The sequence below is a fragment of the Tachysurus fulvidraco genome, chromosome 13 (genome assembly GCF_022655615.1).
Source record: "Tachysurus fulvidraco isolate hzauxx_2018 chromosome 13, HZAU_PFXX_2.0, whole genome shotgun sequence".
NCBI lineage: Eukaryota > Metazoa > Chordata > Actinopteri > Siluriformes > Bagridae > Tachysurus > Tachysurus fulvidraco.
In genome coordinates this window covers 19169952-19197763 of record NC_062530.1, presented here as the reverse complement: position 1 = coordinate 19197763, position 27812 = coordinate 19169952, and the positions used below count along the sequence as shown (strand labels likewise).

The 27812-nt window shown below is 36.2% G+C and overlaps 1 protein-coding gene across 2 annotated transcripts in view; it reads right to left on the bottom strand.

Annotated features, from left to right (window-relative positions):
• The window catches only part of tspan9a (tetraspanin 9a), a 181581-nt gene extending 154477 nt beyond the window's left edge, over positions 1-27104 (bottom strand). The window contains exons 1-2 of one of the 2 annotated variants that reach the window (XM_027161585.2): positions 26803-27104; positions 4346-4392 (exon numbers count right to left, since the gene is read on the bottom strand). The gene's annotated coding sequence lies outside the window, so the exon portion shown is untranslated. The remainder of the gene's footprint in view (positions 1-4345; positions 4393-26802) is intronic. The other variant, XM_027161582.2, reaches the window with a different exon arrangement.
• Positions 27105-27812: the final 708 nt, after the last annotated feature.

Sequence of the window (27812 nt, the reverse complement as noted above, 5' to 3'; positions counted from 1 at the left end):
GTTCTTGTGATCAGAACTTTGTCTGGCCCTCAGCCTTCAAATGAAGAGCCAGATTAAGAAGTGAGATTAGGATACATGGAACTTGTAGCTGCTGGCCAACATGTGGGTAACAAAAGAGACTCGTGGAACAAGGCTTTGGATTCAGCTTTATCGAGGCAGACCATAAAACTGGCTTGAGAGGGTTTTTCTTGGGTAAAACATAATAAATCTTAATAAGAAAAGTTTACATTAGTTAATAATATAAAGACTTGGAAGAGGTGGAGTAATGTGGAAGGCAGGTGTTAATTGGTGTGTTAAGAAATTAACGCTTGTGGAGAGTCAAAGCACAACAGCTGTGTGTTTTTCCCTCCTCTAACAAATGACATTCACACTAATGACAGATCGGATAATTAACTAATGAGCTCAAGCTTCTGTGGGAAAACACTAGACTTTGTAGAGCCTGAGAAAGCTCAGTTTAGAATTCCTGAACCAGAAGCTAGTAAACTTCTGTATTAAATGTCACTACACTAATGTAGTGAGAAGTTATTATTTATTGGGTCATTTGAACAATTATAGCTTTAAGAACTAAGTGAAAAGAAAAGATTCATTATCACAGCTCGCGCACACACACACACACACACACACACACACACACACACACACACACACACACACACACACACACACACACACACGCACGCACACACACACCCCAGTGAAATCCAGTACAATGAAAACAAAGGGCAGACTAAATAATAATCTAATATTTTTTTTTTAGGAAAATACATACAAAGGCCAAAGGTTAAGTTGTGTTTCTTAATGGAATTAAGCCAGGCTAGAAAGAAAAAGCTCAATTCAAAAAGTCAACATGAAAGCAAGACAAGTTCTGTAAGAAAAAAACACTAAATTATTGCCCAGTGCCAGCCTTTAATTATATACGTAAAAAGTATTTTTTATTGTGTTCTCAAATCTTCCCACTGCTTCGATATTATCAAAATGCACTCAATATTTTTCAGTAACACAATGCAAAATAAGTGCCATTACATCATACCTGTCCAATTCTTTCATTTCTAAAAAGAAAAACACTTCTTTTTGATGGTTGTGGTACTTTTAAGTTACATCTCCCTTATTTTTCTATCTTTCATAATTCTATATACATTATTTATACATGCAAATGTAAATGTAAATGTTAAAATAAACTTTTCACCCATTTCAAAACCATCATGCATGACCTAAAGTGAATACAGACAAACATCCTGGAGCCCAAAGATCACACTGTGTCCGAAAGCCTCAAACAAGTCTGTTCCTTTCTGCTACAAGCATACAGTATATGTGTGCCTCAGTTAAAGAAAATAGTGTACACATAAAGAGGAAGGACCTGGAAATGGCACTATTTTCCGTGCCTATTTATAGCAATGTATGCAAGTAATTCAACTTGAAAATTAGATTATATGAACAAAGTGTTTCTTGAACAGAAAACCACACGGCAGGAAACCTTCAGTTCTGTTCCATTACACACTCCTAATAAAACAGCTACAAGGTTGTGCAGTCACCCTGGGTTTTGGCATTTGAAAAGAAAACATTCCTCCTTCTGACAAAGAAAAACACAATTTCCTGTATTTCCTCTACAGAAAACAGCTTCAAGAGGAGCTGCCTTGCTCTGTGGAAACTATACCACAGAGATAATGTATGTTCCTTGCTATGGACTTGTGACTTGCTTACTCCCAGAAGTCATAAAGGTAATGACGACGTAAAACACAGAGACAACAAGATCGGCAAGTGTCGTACTATATATCTTACTAGACCCAATAAAGTTGGCCATTTGCTGCATGTACAACCCACAATAATCCTCTTCATATTGTCTTACTAAAAGAGACTATTAAATTACATGAGCATACTCTATGGGCTGTGTTCAATACAGGGTGACAGTCCAAGTTTAAATTAAAAAAATTAATAAATGCCTCAATTAATAATTATAGGCAACCAGCCCCAGATACAATGCATTCAAATTAATACTGAGAAAGTAAATTAAAGTGAGATGTTGTGTCCAGGTGCTCAGTTTTTTATACATAGTCACCCAATTGACAAGTACGTTTAACATCCAGAGGAAAAAAAACAAAACTTCCTATTGACTATATATATATATAGTTGGAATATAGTTATATTTAAGCATCAGGAATGTTGTAACTTGATTAATTGGCTTTTGAATCTCACTGCCTGCTACACTAAACTGGTGAGGTGCAATCTGGTTGAAGGTAGAGCGCTTAATTAACATGTACAGATGTCAGACGATCGTTTTAAAATGAAATGTATGTGGAGATACTGATAAAGCCCAGTTTAAAAAGTCCAGTTTAAAGCTGTCATTGAGAGTAGAGACAAAAAACACCAAACTAAAACATAAGACAGGGTATCAAAGCTGAAAACCAGACTTCCACGTGCCTGGTGGTCTAGCTAATATATTTATCATTCTCAAAATATACACTAAGAAACACTTGGATGGGTGTTTCTGTCCAGTGCGTTAGCAAACATATTCATGAAACTGAAATGAAATAAATGAATAACTGACATGATTATTTCTTTATTATTTTGTATGTGCCACACCTTAGACGCCCATGTGAGATATCATCATGATGTAAACACCACGTGTTGAGTTTAAATATTTGGTGTGTTCTATGTTTATTACCAGTTCGATCTGCTAATCATTTTACCGACAATGTAGATGACAAGCTTGAAAACTTTTCTCCCTCCAATACTTCCCTATACCAATTACTGCTTGTAAAAGGCAAGAAAAAAGTATACAGAATCTAAACCTGCTCTCGCTATAGCTATTTTTATTTCACACAAATTTTCCTTTACTTTCTTCTGTACTCTAGTGGTGTAAAACTCTTGCTTCAGGTCAAGTCTCAGGGCCAGAGTCTCCTCACTAAGTGAAGGTGAAAGCCAGATGTTGCTCTGCCATTTATGGAAAAGTACCTGTATGAGGTCAAAGCCAGCCTGCCTGATCTCAGTGGAGGAAAGCAAGCATACCAAACACGGCTCACTGCACATCCCAGCGGAGGTATAACTGCTAGTGAGCTGCTGACAAGGGACCTTCATTTGGCCAGAAGTCTTTTACATATACTCTTATATTGGTGTATGAACCTAAGTAACACAACCAATAAGGTCACCAAAATATGTATGAATTCTCAGACATTATATATATTTTTTATCTCATTTTCAAGCAGCAAGTACCGCCCTGGAACAATGCCATGATCTGAAATTTGCTTTGAAGTAACACTATTTTAATAGTAGTCATTTGACTGTTGTTGCCTATAATAGTATTTAATGTAATTAATTCAATGTAACTAATAGTTGTACCACATAACTGTAGCTTTACATTATAACTTACATTACACATCTACATCTACAGCTATCCCAATGCTACTGCTTCCCTGCATTTCAGTAATTTGTGTATTATTTTCTGATTAGCTTGGATCATGTTTGCTGGTGATGGTGAAATACATCACCTCGTATGACAAAGTTTGAGCTACGATCCCCTTAGGCGTTACTAGTTACAATGTACCTTAAGTACCTGTGGTGCAACCGAAATTCGACACATCGTTAGTTTTAAACTCTCATCGCACAGTTTAGTACTGACTTTACACCTTGACTTACGCGCAGCTAGTGTGACTGGCTGCTGCTGGACACTCAGTACCCTTGACTAAATGACACCTTTAGGATTTCAGTGCATGTTTCCACTTGTTTCAGCTGGCCTAATAAGCAGATAATTACTAGCCCTTTGAGACCTCCCTTAATATTTTCTGAGTAGTTCTTTTTGCGTCCTGAACATAATTTGCTCCCCGAAGAGAGGGTTAAATGCTGAAAAGGAGGGCAGTTGTTTCTTGCTGCCAGTGACACATAGTCACTTAGACTAGCCAACCAGAGGTGAGTCAGCTAGCCAAAATGTGCTCCCTTACTCACTAGCTCCAGGGAAACCTGCTGGCTGTGAGCCATTAACACAACTCACACGTGGGAGGACTGAAAATAACCATTATAAAGAACGACCCTGATACAATCTTAGCAAATTGACCCTGAAAGCAGTCTTTTTTTAAGGACTACATGCTTTGACTAACAACTTAAACTGAATCTCTATTACACTGAAGAGTTTAACTAAATTAGTCTACGACCTTGGATAAACTTTAGCATAGCGATTCTGATATTTGCCGTAACCTACACATTTATCATGTGACAAAGAAAATATTAAACAAAAACAGACAATGGGATCTGAAAACCAATGGCCAAATCAAACTACAAAATTAAAACTACAAAATTACAAGATTCTTAAAGGTACTTTCTGATACAACCGACATGCTTTAACGTCTCTTACCAGCAATGAAGGGAGATGTGATGAACTGGAAGATGGGATGGCCAGCCCTGTTACAAAGAGACAAAATACAGTTTTAATAAACAGGAGTATATTAAAAGAATTTGATACAATAATAAGTATGAAATAACAAGAATAATGAGAAACAAAAAAAGAAAAAGAAATGTGAAACATGAACATGCAAGGAATTAAAACATCAATAATAATAATAATAATAATAATAATAATAATAATAATAATAATAATAATAATAATAATAATAATAATAATAATTAGATCCTTAGCCTGACAGGTAACAGATAATCTGATTATCCAGTTAACAAAGAAAAGTAGGAAAAAACAAAATTAATCAAAAAAAAAACATTAAGAAATTATGAACTAGGATAAGCAAAAACATACTCTAAATAGGTACAAATAACATTTGTAATAAATAATAAAGTTTTATTCATGCAATTTTAGTTCTGAAAACTTATAATGCCCTGCAGACACAGGAAGTGACAATGAATAAATGCCTTTGTTACTGTACTTAAGTCTGGTGATTAAGCATCATTATATTACTCATTGAATCCTTTTTTATTTCGCCTTTATTTACTAGATTTCCAAAGACATGTTTAGCCTCAGATATCTTCTAATATTTAAATTCCTACCAAATCCAAACTACCAAATAAATCATGTGACAGCTTAAATACAACTTATTCCACATTACTGTAATCTATTTGCTTCTACTGTATGTAAATGTTATATATTTTACGCCACTTTGTGTTGACAGGTAACTATTAGTATTAATTTAGTGTGCATGGCCTAAGCTATCATGTGATTAACATTTATGAGAAATAATGAAATTTACCATCTAATTAAAATCAGTGTGTTTTCAGACGCAGACATTTTGTTTCATTTTGTGAATATTCCTTCTCCTGTTGCTTTTGACCTTAAGAGTTTTTACTCTCTATGTTAACATGAGTGAAGACTTTGATACCGTTCTTTAACATTTACATTAGTATTTATTTTGAAACGGTATGTCACCTGGACTTATCTTGCCAAATACAAGTTTAATTACTCTATTACATATAAAAAATACAAATAAAAAGGCCAGGCACCAGTAAATTCCCTGGAGAATTAGTGCCAGTGGTTGCAGGTAGAGGTGAAGGGCTAAGGGGTGAATATGAAGCAGCGCTTAACATAAGGTAAGGTTTTAGTGCTTAGTACTGTTACTCAGACATTTGGGATACATTTGCACACCACATTCTCTGTGGTTAAATTGCCTGGTGTAATGTACAGTGTACTCTAATGGACTGTAATGGCCAAACCAGAACAGTGCAGGCCGAGGTGCCACTCCATGAACTCATGCTACATGAATGGACAGGAAGCAGGTCCAGGCTGCAGCTGCTGCTCAGCTCTGTGTTGGTGAAGTTCTGTACTTCATGTCTTATTTCTTTTTTTCCTTTTCTTAAGGGCTGTTAAGTATTCCCATGCCCATCACACAGGCCTGTGCTGAACCACAGTACTGCCTGCTATGCTTCAATTACAGCCCAACCACAAGGCAAGGCCTGGCTTCTCTCTCTTTCTCTCTGAGTCAGCATACACATGATCATGCAATAAAGTGACATAAAGTGAAGGAAAAAATATAGAAAGGAGATGTGGCCTTCTAAACATGATTACTTCAGTTTGTTTTGCTCATAAATCCAGAAGACAGCCAAAATGACAATATGTCATTTTATGTATATATTAGTAATACAGAATTTAATACATGTAAATTAAACTGGTGGCTAGTTGGACGTATTTCTTCTTTACTTTACCAGTCCCGATTCAGACACTTTCCATTGTCTGGTAAAACGTCTTCACATACCAGCACTCATTTTTTTAGCTTTAGAGAAAGCCACTCAGGTATAAATGCAATTACAGCTGTTTATATAGAGGCTTTTTGGAAATAATGATGGGGCTCTGATATCACAATTACGGCACACAGCCAATTTAAATGAACTTGTGCAATGATATTCAAAATGTCAGGACTTTTAACGTTATATCTAAATCATACGATAACAGATACAGGACCAAATGGATATTAGTAGTACAATACAATCCACTGTGTTCAATTCAAGGCAAAAAAAAAAAAGAATGCCAAATGTCTTAACCTCAAACATCAGAAACGTTTGAAGTCTCCTTAAAGAACTGACACACATCACTTTTGCAATTTGAGAAATCTTCATATGGAACATGACAAAACATGAATACATATGAACATTAATAAATATTCTGTTCACACATAATTATCACACTTACAGTACAACAGTGTTACCTGATAACATTCTTTAACACCTGAGAAATAACACCTAAGGTTTAGTAAATAAGTAATTCACTTCATGTTACCAAGCAGAAAAGTAGGTACCTAATAAAAATTAAAAAAAAAAACTACTCAGTTTTCATTTTTCAGTTTCCATTTGCTATCCATATTTAATGATTCTCCATAATAGTGCAATATAAACGTCGTAATGCAAAGCCAAAGAGCAATCTTTTTCATGCTAGAACAAGAAGGACATGATATCTGGCAGGGTTTCAAATGAGAAACACTGGTGAAACCAAATAAAATACAGTTTTACACAAAGAACCTTTCTGCTAACTGTTTAAACATATTAAGAGAAGATGAAGCTAAAAATACTAAGACTAAAATAATGTTTAGCCAATGACCTGGTCATACATCATTACTTTAGGTATCAATTTATATTCTAGTCCATGAGTTACTGTACATTTAAATTTACAGCATTTGGCAGATGCCCTTATCCAGATACATTAAATCTGGTTCACTAGGTTACAGCCTTAAGATACCATGAGCCTAAAACACTGTTCTAGTATATTGAAGATATTCAGTGGAAGTCACATTCAAATAAGCCATGTTAAATTTCATAGTGTATTTTCAGTATCAAAATTTCGTTATCCTGTGAACTGCAATAATGTAGGATTTCTCTGTCTAACTACTGTACCTCATTAGTCCTCAAATAATGTGACTAAGACTCAAAAATCAAACATGATAACAAGCTGAAACAACTATTGTATTAGGATTTATAACTGCAATGTTAAACTTTAAAGGGAAACCAAAATGCCAATGCTTGGGTTTGCCGAAAATGGGATCAATTGGCCAGTGAGGTTGGGAAACCCTGACCTAGTCAGTTAGACTTCTGCTCAACCTGAACATGGGACTGGGCAAAGCATTAAAGCTGGAACATAGGTGGGTTAGGTAATACATAGTCAAATTTCCTTATACTGTATATGAGGAACTCCAAAATACAATATCTTTGATGCATGAGAAATATGGCATTTGCCTTTTCTAGTCTCTTTTACTTTGATGATAACTGCTGATAGGAACTGCTGATTTTGTTTAACCCGTTTTAACTGAGGTCACAAAAAATGAATTTCAACCTGTTTTAATTTGCCCATGTTTAGCAATAGATGTCTTTGTCTTGTTACAGTGGGGGTTATTGCCTCATATGAAACTAGACACTCAGTGAATATGTCATTTTTCATAAGTATTTCTGTTTTTACCCAAAGTACATAATATAATTCATTTATTTATATCTGATAAGTGATCACGAGCACATGTTAAAAAAAGTTCAATAAAAAAAGTAACCTGTCTTCATATTATCAAGGTGTACTCTGTGTTTCTACACTCCAGTTTAACCCTACTATATACCTAGAAAAAGCAAACATTACCATTTTGCCCTCTTCCTGTTTATTTAACTCACATTCAGTCAACACAGTAATGAAGTTGTATATCTTTCACTTTTCATGCCATGTTTGTTAGCCTGTTGCTGAGAGGTGGACAATGGCAGTGGGGATCATTCAGTTCTGTCTCATTAACAGTCGGACCCAAACACAGCCGGTCCATCAGACGAGAAGAGAAAAGAACAAGAGAAAACAGAAGGCAGATCAACCTGCACACACTCACTCACCTGTGTGATAAAAGCAACCAGTGTAGGGTGAAATGCAATCCATATGCCAACGTATGCTCATGGTTAATAGCAGAATGAGAGTCATTCTCAGTGCAAGTGCTTCATGACTGATATAATGATCCAGTAAGGAAACATATAAGTGTTCTGTATTCCTGACTACAGTTAAATTGCCAAACCATTTATGCGTCGATCATTTGATGTTAAACCAACTCTGTGGATTTATAGCATAGTAAAAACCAGTAAAAGACGCTGTTTGAGCTTTTTGTGTGGACGTTTACTAGAGACATTTTAGGTTGCGAATATAAGCTCTTGAATGGGATTTAGCTAGTAATACTTTGTTGGTTCAAATCTTCTGATATTAGATTATTAGAAAAGAATAACTGTGACATACACCAACAACAGAAAGGGCTACTTGCACTCGGGGCTATAACATATTTCTGTTTTGAAATTACACAAATCGTATGTCTCTAGTAGCATTGCTTACAGCGAGCAGTACAATGACCCAGCAATGACAAACACATGTTTTTTTCAGTCTTACTACAAAGTAATAGTGATGAGCTAACGTTACTTTGGGTGTTCATTTTGATCCATTTTTTTTCCCCCTTCCTACTTGTTTAAATATGATGAAACATAAGTGTTCTTACATATTGTCAGGATCTTCTGCAGACAAATGGTGTGATAAAGAGCCACTTCCATTATAATGGACATATGGAAGTCTTTATTTGGTTATAAGGCAGAAGTAGTTGTGCAAATACCCTATTATTTTCTTTATCTTTGTGTTTTTTCACTATAATTTGTTTACTTTGCTTTTCTCCAATGCATAATGAGTGACTCCAATCTTAAACCTACATGATACAAGCATGACCAACATACATAGTATAATAAGTATGTAATAACTAATCTGAACGTCTGCCTTTAAGCTGAGTTTTCCTGCCATTTGAAATCCTTGCCTTTAAACAAAAAAAAGCTGATAATTACATTTTAATTATTCATAAACAAAGATGACTTCAAATAATATATTAATATGGATACATATGGAAAGTGTTCTTATTCTGATATTAAAATGTTGTCCATGTATCAATTGTGGTAATTAATTATTAAAAAAAAAAGAAAGAACATATCAGGTTATGACACAAAATAAGCAGACTTCGTTGTGGCTGATTTCTGTAAAATGGTGTTTCTGTCAGTTATAAACATCCATACTTTCAAACAGTATTAAAAACAGTACAGGTAGGTGGGGCTTCTTTACAAAAAATGGGTCTTTAAAATAGATCTGGATGAGACACACAGAATAACCTGTTCCAAATAGTACAAAATGGCAAACTTTCATCATTTCTCCAGTCCAAATTAAACGTTAATAAACTGCTGAACTATTCAACAGCGGCATATCAAGTGAAATGTCTATGCAGCTCTCCAGCTCGGTGCTCTTAACATTTGGATAGCTGACTCCATCGTGCCTATGTTCTGGAAATCAGTTTTCCCTTGTTGCATGACCTCTTCAAGGATAAGCCACATCAATCCAACAGACAGGCTATTGCACATGCTGAGAAGGAGGAAGGAATAAAAGAGGTGTGAATGTACAGCCATCACTCACAGCAGAGAGCAGGCAATCATGGTGGCCCTGCTGGAGTTCTAACAGATGCTTAAGCAGGCACAGTTGAACCACAGTGACACAAAATCAGGTAATTTATAGGTAACTGCTTATAGTCAGCTAGGAATAAAATACTTATTTTGATGAGATGGCTAACATCACGTGGTGACAGTCACTAAGTATTATTCACAAGGAGCAGGTTTCTTTTAGAAGTATAATGCAAATTGTGACAAAAATAGACTTAATGCAATATTATCATTGCAGAGCAGAAGAAAGGAAGCAAACCATGGTGTTTCATGATTTATATGCTTAGTGCACGTCGACCTAAACATATAAACTTCCACAAACTAGAGAGAGCCAAACTAGTAGAGAGCCCAGCAGCGTCTCTACTTCCTCCGAAGGCTGAGAAAGGCACATCTCCCTCCCCCAACCCTGACATGTTCTACAGAGGGACCATTGAGAGCATCCTGAGCAGCTGCATCACTGTCTGGTTTGGGAACTGTACGATCTCGGATCGCAAAACCCTGCAGCGGATAGTGAGGACAGCGGAGAAGATCATTGGGGTCTCTCTTCCCTCTATCATGGACACTTACACCACACGCTGCGTCCGCAAAGGCAACAGCATTGTGGATGACCCCACACACCCCTCACACACACTCTTCACCCTCCTGCCGTCTGGAAAAAGGTACCGAAGCATTCGGGCCCTCACGACCAGACTGCGTAACAGTTTCTTCCCACAAGCCATCAGATTTCTCAATAACCGAACTGTACTATACTGAGCACAACATACACACACATCATCTGTATGGACTGCACAGACCCTCACAAAACACACACACTGTTTTGCACACTTTTCTGCTGTTTTTGCACATATTGGACAATATCTCAGTCATCTGCTGTTTTTTGCACAACTCCATATATAATCCAAAGGACCTGCTGCTAAGAACCTGCTGCTGTTCATTCTTTTACTGCACAAAATATTGTTTGAACATTCAGTATTTACACCGGTCGGTCGGCGCTGTTTCTGTTACTGTTTATTGTCTTTTGTGTATTGCATTTTTTGTACTTTTTGTATTGTCTTGTAACTTAATGTCTGCACTGTTTTTTGTCCTGCACTGTCTTTTGTCCTGCACTGTCTTGCTTGTCTTGTCCTGCACTGTTTGCACCAGGTTGCACAGTTGCACTTTATGTGGCTAAGACTACTTACATGTCCTTAGCCCTGTCTTTGTTTTATGTAGCACCTTGATCCTGGAGAAACGTTGTCTCATTTCACTGTGTACTGCAACAGCTATATATGGTTGAAATGACAATAAAAAGCTTCTTGACTCTTGAAACTCCGCACCCATCTGCTCAGAGTCAGCAGGTTTATGAGCAGCCGAACATCACAGTCAGAGCCATACCGTTCTTAATGATCCAGCATCCAAGTGTCTCCTCCTTATTACTCATTCTCCATGACACACACTGAGGACATATTTTTCTCAAACACATGAGACAACTGTCTCATAATCATCTGGCTCATTGATTGTGAAAAAAACAGAATGGTAGAACAATTGCAAACCCTCGTCATTTAATAATTAATGAAGCCAGAGTTGCTAAATAGCCGAACAATAATACATTCAATGCATACAAAAACGAAACAAGAGACTAGATGTACTACAAAGTGACTACAATGATACTAAATAAAAATAAATGCAATGAATTAGACTGGGCTGTGAAAAGAAGTATTTATGAGCATATGGTAAAATCATTCATAATAACAAAACAGTTCTCATTTGGAAAAGATCTTCCTTTCTGCCATTGTAAAGTATATAAAAGCCAAAAATTGAAAGAGGGATAAGTCAGTGAGATGCAGTGTTAAAGCACGGATGTAATACCCACTGTCTGACCATCTAATAAGAGCCACACGAGCAGAAAAACCTTAATGGGTCTATGAATAAAAGGCCTTTTTGCCAGACCACTTTGCAGAGCAGCTGGCAGATCTCCAACTCAGCAGCAGGCCATGGAAAGCTACAGCAGCCAGAGATATAAATGATTACACTCTCTCCTTCAGCTTGTCATCCAGAACAAAGAGAATAAAGAAGAGAGAGAGAGACAGAGAGACAGAGAGAGAGAGAGAGAGAGAGAGAGAGAGAGAGAGAGAGAGAGAGAGAGAGAGAGAGAGATTTAAGCCAATCTCGCATTAACCCATCTGTTTTCCCCTAGTGCTGGAAAGCAAACTCCCTCCAACCCACTTTCTAACTAATAAACGTCATATTAAAGGAGTTGTGGTTTACTTGGAAAAGCATGAGAGCTTCCGAAAAAGTTTTAAAATGGATAGAAATGAGGAGAGGGGAAGGTGATATACTTTGGGACTAATACATATGGATACAGTTAAGAGTCCCTTGAGAACAGAAGGAATATCTAAAGCAGACATTTGTAGCATTTAAAGATGCCAACGGCGGTATTTATATAGATGCCTCATAAAGAAATTCAAAGTCCCAAAAAAAGAAACTCAATGTCTTTTTGGTTATGTTTGTTTGGAAGGACTACTGCCTCTTTAACCATAAAGACTAATAGTAATAGTGAAGCTAGCTGTGGTGACTTGGTGGTTATGGTGTTATGTTAGATATTAGAAGGTCCTGTGTACAAATCCTAGCACTGCCATGGCCATACAAAATTCTGCTTAGTTTTATCCTGAATACAGTAAGCTCAATGAACAAATGTACAGGATTATGTGTTACTTTATACTACGTAAGAGATTACAATACTTATCTAATTGTATTTTGTAAATGTATTTTACAATTACGGTTATTTACTTAATGTTATTTACGGTTATTAAAAAGTTTTTACAGCATATTATTGCCAAAGCTGGCTGCCAGTTAATCACTCTAAGACGTTCATCAATTTTTCCCATTGTGATCCCATTAGAGCCTGGTTCCTCTCAACAGGCCTTTTCCTTTCCACTGGATCTTTATCACTTGATCCTTATGATTCATCGCTCATCAGATTTCTGTAAATTCCTTGGTAACAATGTATATGGTGCATTTTTACCAAAGAAGCACATTGTTCATTCAACAAACATCTATGTTTTACAATGCTCACATCATTTTACTCATAGCATGGATGTGCTTTTTCAGCTGTCATCATTCTTACAACCAGACTTACTGTAAGTACACTTGCATTTTCCGGTCATTACATCTCATTTTTAATACTTGGTTATAAAATATAAACTGGGCCAGTGGTGTCAGCTGTGAGCACTGGAACAGATCAATGAAGAGAAGGCAGATGAATAATTTTAATATCCTATTTGTGTCAAAAACCTTCAACTTACCTTATCTTTGTACTCGCTTTCAAGTGCTATTAGCAATGTTTCAAGCATGCTCTTGGAGATAACACTCCAGCACAAATGGTTTTCCTGTAGAGTTTGTTAGAATCTAAATTTGGCTGAGAACCCAGATTTCTGCTATAAAAATAAAAACCATGCAGATGTTTTATGTGGAACAGACTGGAAATAGTGTTTCCAGTGGAATTAATGTACTATATCCCCACACAGAAATACAGTGTCTAATGGAATAGTTGTGTCAAACACATGTGGAAGCACTACAGTGATATCTTTTACTGAAAAAAGATGATCTGTATTTCCCCGGTTAATTGCTTGTATTACAACTAATACCTGACCGATGACAAATAATTGTTAACAAGACTGCACAGTAACTCAGTAAATAAATAATATGTAGGATTTAAGCAGGAATGAATTAGAAATACACATTATACTAATGTATACTATGTAATTACCCAGTAAGTAATATACTGGTTGAGTAGCTCATTATGAATAATTAAAGTGTTTTATATATACTGTATATTCTGAGCAGAACTGCATTAACTAGTCATTAATTGAAATATTCCCAGTCTTAATGAATTATTAATTGAGATCTACATAGAGTAGTGTATTAACTGAGGAAAAAAGTGATTCAGTGACTCAGTAAATATGACCAATACAAATCTGTGGATTTCAGACCGAAATAAATTATAATAATTATTCAAATGCTTTAAGTTTTGTTGTAAATTAAATATAGTCCCAGAGCCTTTTTACATACTGTATAGCAGCTACAGAAATGTATCATAGTGCTGTAGATCTACAAGCATTTGCAACATTTGACAGATGCCGTTATCCAGAGCCACTTACATTTTTATCTGGTTTTATACAACTGAGCAATTGTGCCTTGATCAGGGGCCCAGCATTGGCAGCTTGGTGGACCTGGGGTTCAAACATGCAAACTTCTTATAGCAGGTCCAACACCTTAAACACTAGGCTACCACATCCCCCAAGCAGTGCTCCATTACATCCACATAACACCAGGACACCCTGACATCCCCCATTGACAGGGTGAGTTTTTCCATAAATTAAACAACTAAATTTGCATATCCTTTCAAGCTGTTTAAGGACATCAATTATGAAGCAATCCCAGATGTAGATCATACATCTCAGCTAAAGAGGAAAGCTCTCAAGCTGCACACGGAAACCAGCCACTAAGAGTGACAACATTCAGGAAGGAAGGCTGTGTTTACATCTCACGTCAGCAACAGGGTTTGTGAAAAAATCTCCCTGGCCTTTTTGAATTGGACGGATTTGTGCATAAATTTCTTTTGCAGTGTACAATACAACTAATCCATAATAGTTTATATAAAATAATCTTGCATATAATTTACATTATAGCTTGAAACATAATCTTTCGATATCAAATCAAACATTATTTTGGAGTTGGTGGTCAGTTCTTTGAAGCAATAAGGTGGTATGTGAGGCCATAAATCTATATAACTATTGCAGCACATTTATATCTCACACCATGCCACAGAATTTTAATGAAATTGAGGACAGGTCAGACTTTCTTTCTTTTGAGCCACTCATTTTTTGATTTTTTATTCCGGTTTTAGATCAGTTTTGTGCCAGATCATAAATTTTGAAGAATTCAGATGAAATAACTGTTCATAATGCCGTAATATTTGTCATGTTTTCTCTTTTTTAATCTGGGTGATTAGGAAAAGGTTATTAAAGAATCAACAGTAGCTCTCACTTCCACTGTGAGTGTAAAGGCTGTAAATAAATGACAGTATCTGTCTCTGGCTGGTTTGCAAAATTACAAGAAGAAATCTAGTAAAAGATTGTTTGCCTTGCAATGTGATACTAGAAAAGGTTGAATCATGTAATAGCTTCTTACTGACAGCAAGAGGTTTATTCACCTTCTAGTTATTAATCTTTTTAGAAGTTTGAATCAAATATTGAAAGTAATTGGATATATTACACTGGGCAAGTTATTTTGAAATGACAGAGCATATAAATCAGTATTGAGTAAAAATTGGTAGCTGTAATATAGTAATATTATTATTCTTAGATATATTATTTAAATGCATAATTATATATTGTTATAATGTTTTTCATTGTTTGGTCTAAATATTTTGGTGTGAAATGTCATACATACATTTTTTTTACCTTAAAAACATTTGGTCTCATGTAAATAAATCTAACAGTGATTGAAATTTTATCATTCCATCGAGTTAAAATAACTATCATAAACATTATATAAAGGGGGGCACGGTGGCTTAGTGGTTAGCACATTCGCCTCACACCTCCAGGGTTGGGGGTTCGATTCCCGCCTCCGCCTTGTGTGTGTGGAGTTTGCATGTTCTCACCGTGCCTCGGGGGTTTCCTCCAGGTACTCCGGTTTCCTCCCCCAGTCCAAAGACATGCATGGTAGGTTGATTGGCATAACAAACCCATAAAGTTATGTGAACTTAACTTCTCCAATTGTTTTGGATATTGAACAAGTTTGTAAAGCATATCATTGTCTTGAAATCTTGAATAATTTACAGGGAATAAATGCAGCAAAACCTTATGTGTGTTTGAAGTTATCAACAAGTTCGGTGAGGCTACTCACTACTGAGTCCTTTTTGGACACCGTTAGTTCTGTTGTGGGTATTTTGGGATTTATGCAATTAAGTGGAATGTTTATATATATATATATATATATATATATATATATATATATATATATATATATATATATATGTGTGTGTATATACATATATATATATATATATATATATATATATATATATATATATATATATTATATATATATAAGTTCCATGTAATGGGTGAATTTCAAGTATGGCACTGAATTTTGGTTTGCTATTGAAAGTCCTAAGCCCTAAAGCTTTCTTTTTTATATAAATACAGACTTTGCAGAGGAAGGATGCTTTAGAAGTGTTGATTGAAGTACATCTGAAAGTGTATGGTGGCAATACCCATACAAGAAAGCACGACATTGTGCAAGGAGCTGGAGATTCGTATTGTTGACCCAAGTTTAATTTGCTCACCGAGGTATACTGCTGAAACCCATTTCAGAGAGCTACTGTGAAATAAAAAACCCTTCAGCTGAACTGACTGCAAACTCCCAAGTGTCACAGTTACCTTCTACAATGACAGGGGTTCAAGGGCTCTACTGATTGTCCTGTTTATGCATTGGTCTGTCTTTTAATACCCATTTCCTATTACACTAAACTAAACATACAATTCTCTTTAAAAGCTATGACATACTATAAAAATCAAATAAATATAAATGTAAATAACAAGCTTCAACGTTTATTATTGTCAAGCTCATATCTTTTTTGTACTAGACATTACCATGCAGAACTGGGGGGTATTATATATCAGAGCAGGTGAGATAAAATATCATCCTCCGTTATATGATAAATCTCTTTGACTGACACTAAAAAGACTATTAATCACTATGTAGCTAATTAAGCACAGGCATAACGAGAACCCCCTGCGGCTGACAACACTAGCTGAAATGCTAGCTCACGAATAGTTCCTTCAACGGCGCTGACAATCGACCACCTCGCAATGTTATTCTAAGACACACACAGAGGCCCAGCTTGAAAGAAAACATTCACATAAAGGAAAGGAAAATTAGAGGTTTAAGTGTTCCAGTGGACACTAAATGGAGCATGTTGTATAGTTTGCTAAGTCTGGAACTGACATTTCACACCTGTACACACTTCAAGCAGACCTATTAATCTACATCAGCAAATAATTCACAACTTGACACAGGTCATCTGAGGCAAAACCCTTTCTAACACTAGGTGTCAATTTACTGAATAGAGCAGGCATTTATAAAGACATATTTACGAGGCAGGGGGCTGTTGGGGTGGCCAAAGTTGTATTTATTTGCCTGATGGCTGAGCCAATTTAGCTATAACAGCCAAAAAATAAAAACACCGAGCAATTTCTTTCATTTGGTATGTTGCTATGTTCGAGAATAATGTGGTATGATGGACTATTCAATACAAATCCCACCGCCTGCTGCACCGCGGTTCATGGTTGACCATTTTTTTCCCAAGTGCACATTAATTAGCATGAATTACAGACAACTAGACAAAAATGTCATGTAATTTGAATTTAAACATCAAGAAAAAACTAAAACAGCTAACCATACTTGAGTATCTTCCACATTTAATGCAGGGTCAGAAATTCTGAAATGCAGTTGGATTTTTAGACTTTTATTAAATGTGCAAACATTAGAAGATGACATGATTATACATGTTCATTTCACTTAATCTGAGCCAATGCAATGAACTAGCCTACCATATGTTATTTTCTTCTACCGGCTAACACGTTTCCAGGTAGTCAGATGAGTTCCCAGACAATCAGCTGTCCCAAACATGAGGACAAAAATGCATTCATGAATGGATGCTAATATATTTAAGTGTTTAGCAAAACCTCTTTTAAAACAATTCAACACAATTGTTGATGTCCTTTTGTTGAGTGCAATCACAATGGGCCACATTACAAACTTTGTTAGAAAACATGATCAAATACTTGTTTGTTTCAATCAGTCTGCAGTAAAGCAAACAACCAACAAACTTGCTTGCCTTTTTTTTTATTAGAATATTTAAATGCTAATCAAGTCAGTTTCCGGGCAACCAGCTGCTCTAAATATCAAGAGAGAAATGTATTCTTGGAAAGAATCAAAGTTTTAGCAAAGCCTACGGTAAAATAACACAATAGAAGCCCAAAATTACAGAGTAAATGACCCAAGAATAGCCGGCAATAAAAGGCACTCTGCTGCCTTCCCATACTCTAATGGATTATTAAAGCTCTGTCAAATATGGTTTATATCAGCAGGACAGACAGGATCGGCTCTCAGCAGCTTATTGGCTTTCACCACAGTCTGTTGGGATGCCCAGGGTTTGCTATTGCGAGAGACAATTTTGCTCTCACGGTAGGTGAAATACGATTGTTGTGCTGAAGGGCATTGAATTAAGTTGAGTAATTCACTTCTGGTTTTTCAAAAATAGTTCCTCACAGGCTCGAGCATGTCCTCCCTGCATGCTGAAGCTTATTCTCCAGGCTCCTCAACGCCAACCTATCATTAAGCATTAACATTAAAGTAAAGCGGCCAAACTCACATTCAAAGCATAGCAAAGCACAAAAGGTAACATTTAGTCAGTTGTTTAATTACTGCAGCAGGGTGGTTATTGTAATGAAAAAGCCAAGGCTTGTTCACACACACAAAAGTGCTTTTGACAAGTGCCTGGTTACAGAAGGGGCTGAGTGATGACTGTGGCTTGCCAATGAGTCCCCTTATGTGCCATTAGTCAAAGAGCATTCAGGTAGTGAAGATAGCGCACTGGGGTGCTGCATGCTGCGGCAATACCCTGAACTCTCTTTCAGCTCCATGTACATTAGGACAGAAAGTTTCAAAGTAACAAGCTAGATAATAATAATAATAATAATAATAATAACAATAATAATAATAATAATAATAATAATAATAATAATAATAATAATAATAATGTTAACTGTATAATACATAAATTCATTCTATCATCTTCAGTAAATGATCTCTCACATTCAGGGTATCAGTCGATCTGGAGCCTGTCAAGGAATATGAGAATACACCCTGGATGGGATACTAGTCTATCACAAGGTACCACACACATACACACGTTCACACCAAGGTGCAAGTTAGAGTAAACTTTCCACCTACTGCTATGTTTTTGGGAACTGTTTTTGGGAACTGGGAGAAAGCTGGAGATTCTGGAGAAAGCAGGGAGGACAGTTAAAATCTTCACACAGACAATGCTTATAATTGATTAGGGGACCCTGGAGTTCTTAGCTGACAACAATACCTGCTGCCCAACACCCACAAAACACAAATCTGTTTAATTTATGCAGATATAATTTTTTATTATTATAAATATTCTATTTATATACAGTAGCACTTCTTACAGCGTCCTTTACAGAAATCCATATATACAGTTGAAAATAACACACTATGAAGGATGCAACTTTATATTTTTGGAACTCAAAGGCAAAATGTATTACACTGGTGAAAATTTGTGATATACATATTAATGAACTTTATCTTTCTATACCTTAACTACACTTATTTGGCAGTTGAATGGAATGTGCCTTGTAAACTTATTTGATTGTACTTAACTATAACCAAAATGTAATATTTACAAAAGTGAATCATTTCCCAAACTTATTCCACTGTTATTATGTCTTAGTGTAACAGAAAAGTGCTCACCCTATTGTCAAGCAATCACAGGATGGGAGGGACAGAATACTCCCTCTTCCTGTCAAGTACACTGACACTAGCCATACTCTGAACCTATGCAATGTATGCAGATTGCAGATGAGTGTGTATAGTGTTTTCCTTTGAGTGTATTAGTCGTTAGTCTCCCAGAATTGTAGCTGTCAAATCATGGTGATAGACCAAATACATCACATAGACATTTTTATGTCAACACAGTGATAAGAACTCTGCTTTGTTTTCTATTCTTTGTTTTCTATTCTTTTAATTCATGTTGAATTAAGAAGTCTGTGACACGAGCCCCTGCATAAGATCTTACTACAGTTCTGTTCAGAATCAGAATTCAACACCACTATTGTACAGAGTATTTGAACGATGATTAATTACACATTAAACTATTTAAATGTACTGGTACAGGCAGTTTTCCCAGATATCAACGCAACTACGATACAATTCCAATGCTAATGACTGTAGGTCTAGATTGAGCTGCATAAATTATTCTGCTGCCTGTTACACCCTCCTCTGCACCCTAGCACACATCTTCTATATAAACTGTCACACAGATTTCACCTGCACCATTGGAGAAGAAACAGAGAAGGACATGGCCATGGAACCTTTGACCCTATGAGTGTGTATCTCAGTTTTCATTGTTCAAACTCCCCTCTATAATGATCTCATTCCCACTCCATAAAGCAGCACCCTTCACAGTGTACCACTGCATTCCATCATATGATGGAAACCTGTTATGGTCTATAAAAGTCTCACTTCTCTCTAATCAGTAAAAGCATGTGTTCCGAATTACACATTCATACAGGCTTATGGGTGTCAAATAGACCAGGTGGCTCATAGAATATCTTCCTAGTCTGTGTTAAACAACATCATACGTCTTACCGCTTTGGTCTACATCGAGGCATGGTTTAAGTGAATTGCATTAGAGTTTACAACAATAACAAAGCTGCAATATAATATTACAAAGCCTGCACTACTTCACTTTCCTGTCCTGGGTTTATCCCAATTCTAGTTAAGTGCACAGCCGAAAGACACGTATACTCATGTTTGTTTTGAGTGTATAGCCATTTCCTAGCCTTGATTTCAGACTGCTGATAGCAAACAACATGCGTAACGCAAACTCCCCTCCATGACAGAGGACTTCCTGGCAGTAGAGATAAGGTTTCAAAATGACGAGCCGGTTACCCAACGCAAATTCCCCAGAAAAAAAGCAACAAAGGGTCAGAGAGGCAAATAAGATTAGGATTTATTTTACCAAATGTTGCATCAATGTTGATAAAACGTTTTTCAGTTAAATTGTTTAATACAGCATCTGTGCAAAGAAGACTTTCGTATTTAATCTGAATATGGGTATTTCTATAAATATAATTTTTCTCTGCATTTTGCTATCATTCCCATGTGAAAATGTTGTACTGTATTAATTCACTGTAAATAAAGTTCACTATTTGCAACCTTCTAATACTACACAATATAATAATATATTATATTATATTATATTATATTATATTATATTATATTATATTATATTATATTTTGCTAACCATGTAATTTTAAATATGGATAAAAACTGTAATGCACTGTGGAACTTTCTCCCTTTGCCTCGGCATAATGATTCAATATGCTGAAGTAAGCCTCATAGCAACTTTTTCACTTTCGCTTCAGTAATATTTTTAGGTTGATATTTCTACTTTGAACTGAGTAAAAATTTGACATTTTAGCTGCATCCCAAATGATGTAATTATACCCTGTGAACTTCTGAACTATGTACTTTACCCTCTAGTGTCTGAATTTTAAAAAGTCAGTAAGCCTAGTTAGTAAAACGGTAGATGCCAATGGCATCAAATACACCACTAGCTTTTTTTATGTTTAAATGCTGAAAAAATAAATCACACATTGTGGGATAATTTAAAAGACATCTGCAAGATGCACGTTGCAGCTAATCATGAGGTCAGCTAGCAGGAGAATGGCAAATAAAACCATGAAGCGAAGAATTTCAAGGCCATATTTGCACCAGGAACCTAATCAATCGCTGTTAACTTGATCAGTCTTGATCAGGCTCAACACGGTCACTCAGCTCGGCTAGACGTTGACGTACTTTGTCAAAGTTATGGTAGAGTCAATAATATCAGAACGACTCTAAAGGCCTTAAACATAAAAAATCGTTATCCAGAGTGATTGTAATGTAGCGAAAATAATCCTTTAAGCTTGTGCAGTATCATGTGCCACTTTCTTAACAGATAGGATACTTTGAGAAAAGAGGCATGTCTGATTATAGGTTGAGATGCCTGAAGAAGGCACGAGAGACTTTTTTAAAAAAGATATTTTAATTAGATATGTAAGACATCCTCAAATGCAAACTTTTTAGCTGTGTCTGAAAAAAACCCATTTGGGCAACTGACTTCTAGTCCAGAATACTTGTGTGTGTTACGGTGTGTCTATCATTTAATAATCATTCAGCTCTACAGGCCATAGATCACATATAACATATAAAACATGTAACTGAATAGAGCATTGTTGCCTAACAGTTTGTTGCATTTCAGCTTTTCTTTATTTATTAATTCTTATATAATTCATACTGTATAATTTGAATGACCTATCATTTGATTTATTTTTCCCACATCGTTTACCCCTCTCCAAAATCCGTCTAAAATCCTGCAAAGCAGCCTGTCATAAAACCTCTCCCCCGCTCACGAGGACTCACAAGGACAATTTATGAAGTGGACACTTTTTCAGGTAATATTGCCCACAACAGCCAATATTACCTGAAAAAATGTCCACTTTATAAATCAACTGGAAATAGCAGACCATTTGGGAACCTTCTGGATACTCGTTGCAATATACTACAATTTAGGACACAATATTTCTAATCTCAGATCGAATTAGGTAGGCAAATTAGGACATTGGCCTAATCTTACCTAATGCACAGGAATGTATTTAAAATAAAATAAAATAAAAAAACAACAAATTATTTTTATTCTTTATTTTGTAACACAACACAAAAAAACACTTTCCTATAGTTACTGAATATTATGCTTTAAGATAAATAGATGAATTACGTGTCATGGGTCAAGCTCTTCAGTATACGCTTGTCAATATTATACTGATGATAGTATTAGAGTAATACATAATGGCTACAGTATTTCTGGCCATATGCAACAGATCACTAAACCATTAAACACTGCAAATCTTTTTCACACGTTGAGTCTGCCAAAACATGAGAGCCTGCATCATTAGAGTCAGCAAGACCGGCTACAAAACGACTTGTATTATCGCTGAACAATCTATCATTTGTTAATCTTTCTCACACAAGGTTGCAATGCGCAAATGAGTTCTCTAATAAATATTTTATCATGTGCCGTGAGTATCCTGTCCAATCCAATTTTCTGTAGCTGTTTTGCTGGATTGCATCCTTCACGTAATCCAAATGGAAATCGTTTAATGGAAACAATGCAAGCTGGTCTCAAGCCATGTGATTACAGAAGTTTACCAATATGTTTTTAATATCCTGTATGGCACGTAACAATGGCTGGAACATAACTGCAACGTAAAACTGTGTTCAATTTGTGCAGATCTATCTTGTACAGTGTAATACAATATCTATCTAAGTGTTATCTAGAGGACAGTATTGTGCAGTCTATAAGGCATTACGGCACTTCAGGCTTTCCGATACTCCTTTGGAAAAAAGTTCATGGCAAAGCATGCAAGCAGTTTCTGTGCTCAGGCACGTCTGGCAAAAACAATCAGACAAATAAAATAGTTCAAACAGCCTGCAGGAATCAGTAAACCAGATGCCATCAACCACAAGAATTAATGTTCAGACCCTCCATTCTCTATCACACACGCACACACACACACACACACACACACACACACACACACACACACACACACACACACACACACACACACACACACACACACACACACACACACACATGTTCACTCTGCATGAATTAAAACAACAGGAAGCTGCTAATCCCGAAACAGCATTCCAAGCTTGTATTTATAAATAGATGTTATTGTTTAAACCCTATTCATCAGGTTGTTTTTTATTGACGGTATTATTTATTCATAACTTACTAAGTTGAATAGCTAATTTGGCTTATTGGTGAGCATCACTTTCTGCTGACTTTGTTAGATATAGTCATAAGCTTCCCATTCATATTTATTAACTGCCTGCAGGCCTTTCATGATTATGAAATTTGTGCTAATGATTAAATGTCATAAGCATAATTAGGATTAATGATTGTTCCTGACTTTATGTCCCTTTTGTAATATGTACATTGTAGTCTAATGACTTGCCTCCACAGCCATTTTATGTATAATGAAATAATAAAAATGTTTGTCTTTCAGTTGCATAGTGAAAAAAATTCCATTTAAATACATAAATCTGCAACTGGATGATAAAGAATGTATTAAAAATAATATGTGTGACTCCACTAAATATGGCTGTTATTTGTTACTAATGATACAGTAATGCCTCGCCACTTCGCGGTTCAAGTTTCGTGGTTCAAGTTTCGCGGCCTCTGTGCATCGCTGATTTTTCGAAAATATTCATTGAAAAATAAAAATAAAAACGGTTTCCCAGGATGCCAGACAAAGAGAGAAACTCTCTCAGAGGCTTTGTACATACCCACAGCACTCAGACAAGGCACATGATTGGTTCCCGGCGTGAGATCTGAGCTGATTGGCTGCGCATCATCGCATCCTCTGTCAGCTTCTTCCCTTGTTGTATCTCGCCACTCTCGTTCACGCTGTCAACTGTGTCTCACGTATTGTGTTCAAAATTAACTTTTCGTTAAGCCCTTACAGTGCCTCCTAAGCGCCGTGCCCCTGCAAAAGATTCCTCTAGTGAGCCGAAGAGGAAGATGATGACCATCAGTGAAAAGGTCAAACTTAGGGCCAATCCTACTTTGCGGATTTTCACCTATCGTGATGGATTCCGGTCCCCATTAACCGCGATAAACGAGGGATCACTGTATTCGTAACAAATCTTACTGTTAACAAGTGCTAGTTTTGAGAAATTGTGAGAAATTGTGAGTTTGAATCCTCCAATTGGTCAGGTGGAAGAGCTGCATTTCTCTGTCTCTTTCTCTTTCTCTCTCTATTGTCAATGACTACACTAGCCAAAGAAGGTCATATATTCAGGCCTATAAAGAATATGATATGTATGACTAAAAACACTCCTCCAAACATAATCAGCACTGCATACCATTAAGTTCAAATAGTCACACTGGGTTTCTGCATTACAGACAAGACGTCATCAACTGGGTTAAATCTCTGAAAGGTATTACATGCTACACTATTTGAGAACCACTGTCTTCATGCACCACGATAGAACGTACTATCTTTACAAAATGCATAAGCAGTAAGTTGGAATTTGCTGACCACTCAATGTCTCCACAGAGTGACATCATTTATAATGAGCACACTTAACCCTCCGCAATGGGATTACGCTATACGATGACAGTTTGTAATTCAAGTGTGGCTGCTTATGTCATGCTGTTTTTGAGTATTTTGTTCGGTCATGATGGCAGGCCACAGTTTGTCTCAGAGACAATGAGGCTGTTGTTCGTGTCCGTGGTGAGAGCTCACTGCACTGAACAGCCTGGCACTGTATCCCTGCGCCAAACAGGTCAAAGGGAGAACAAAAGTGTTGATAAAACAAACAGCTCTGTCAATGTGATCCCCTAGCACTGGATCACTGGGTCTATGTGTGGATCCTTTTGAGCTAACTGTAGAGAATGGGTACATTCCTGAACATCAGGGTGGTAAAAAAAAAAAAAGCCATTGTGATGAGTGAGAAAATGCTATATAATGTATATATGTTAAAACCTTCTTATCTAAAATTTCCCCATGGGTATAATTAAAGGATATGAAAAATAATATCCTGATAAATGTTAATTTAGAAGCATGCCACATTGTGATTTGATGACTTGTGCTGGCATTAATCTCCCTGTAATGCAGCCAAAATCAAGAACTGCAAAACAACAGGCAAGGGGGTTGATTTGATTGAGTCATCGCCGGGTGTGGTGGGTTTAATGATAGGCTGTGTTGGTTTAAATCAGGGGCATGATGGAGCAGATCTAAAATCTATGGCTCATCCAGCTAAAACACTGCAGACACGTGCCACATGAGCAGCTTGGGGCAGAGGCAGGAAATAGATGCTGAATTCCCTCCGTGGAAAGGGCAGAAAGGGCAGTAACCTGTAGACTCATTGCTCCTGGCAGGAAGTCGAACAGGAATGTAGGGTCATGCTTTTCGTTCCAAAGTGTCACTAGTGGTGATTCCAATAGGATATAATGTAATGTGTGTTGGAACGTGGATCACTGTTAGGATAGATACAATGTAAGCATACAGTATAGCCAGAGAGATAAGGATTAAAAGGTATGCTTCTTAAGATCCTAACAGATGCTTTTGGCAAGAAAAAAACTCCTTGAGACGATATTACGAAGAAACTTTGCGAGAAACTAAACCCAAAAGCTATATATATATAAAGTAGTTATAAATCATTGTTCTTCTACAATCTATAGTAAATTCAAATAGTAATCGAAATGTTATAGAACGGACGTTCAGTCGGAGTAAGATAATCATTATGATTACAGCAGCAATACTGCACACCGACCTGCCGAAGTGAATCGTAAGGTTAATTTGGCAGGCATTGTGGTGGAAATAAAAACGTAGAAAGAGATGAATGTCATCACTCAAAAATGTCAATAGCACACTTCTCAAAGTCACACTGACATCAGCCTTCCAGTGGAGGACTGATATAGCACTAACTGTTTCAGTTTTCTAACAGGTCTATCGTGTGACACTCACGGTATCCAAAATAATCATCAATGCCAGCAATGCAAAGGATGTGAAAGTGCTGAGATTCACTACTGAAGTGCTCTAAATAAAGATATTTGTGAGGAGAGAACTGAAACTGGGCTGAGAGCTAAACAAGCAAAGACTCAATCACACAAACAAATGTATAAACAAACAAACTATATCATTAGTATATATCATGAGTCTGCAGTTATTTACTCATCTATTGTCTGGCAATATATAAACGAAATTAATATTAGTAATCATTTATTAAACATTTAGTTGAAATGAATTCAATCCTAAGTGAAATTAACATTATAACAATATGTACGGTGTTAGAAAATATATCTAGAATGTTGACAAATATTATTCTTATTCCTAAGAAGAAGAAGAAAAAAGAAGAGGAAATATATATAAATATAATATAATATATTTATATAGAGAGAGAGTTTTTGCACAGAAACAAAAATGAAACAGTAAGTTTGAGTCAGTCAGAAAATGAACAAGTTGGAAACAGGATTGTTGTCCTACCTGGTTTACAGTCCTCCTGAAAATAAAGAGCTTATAAAGCTGTCAGGCAAAAATGACACCAAATACATAAAAAAAAAACTTTAGTCTTCTTTAACATTCATAACTACCCGAAAAAACTTTATGGTTAAATTAATGTTTTGAGCTGAGAATCCGCTTTCAGTTTGTCTGCATTTCTCTGTAAAGCTAATCAGCATTGAGTACTGACACAGTAACATCTGACTCTTCCTCACTGCTGTCCTGAATCCTCTCCGAGCAGCACAACTGCGATCCCAGGACTGTATTTTGGAAGCGGAAATGAAAAGCGCAACAAGAGAAGGTTCAGGCTGTGTCCAAAATGACGCCCGACTTCCTAACTGCGTGCACTTTGGGGAGAACTGGATAAGAGCGTCTCCGCCCTACATAGGGCACTAACTCTCCAGCACCGGCTTGTTTAGACTCTAACATGCACGAGCTTTATTTCTGAACAAAAATGGCAAATAACAATAAATCCAAACTCATGGATCTGTTACTAAATGTAAAGTTCAATATTTTAAAATTCTGAATTTGAGAGTCAAGTCTATTTACATTCACATATGGCTTTAATTTCACAAAGTTTTAGTAAGAAAGCACACACTGTAAAGGTATACCTGTACTGTAGGTACTTCTGAACCAAACAAATAAAACAAACAAACAAAAAACAACACACAATTATTATTATTATTATTATTATTATTATTATTATTATTATTATTATTATTATTATTATTATTATTATTAATACTACTACTACTACTATTACTACTACTACTACTACTACTACTACTACTACTACTACTAATAATAATAATAATAATAATAATAATAATAATAATAATAATAATAATAATAATATTTGTTGGTTTGTTTCAGAAGTACCTTTACAGTGTGTGCTTTCTTTCTAATAGTAATGGGGAACTCATGGCCTAATGATTAGAGAGTTTGACTCCTAACCCTAAGGTTGTGGGTTCGAGTCTTGGGCCGGCAATACCACG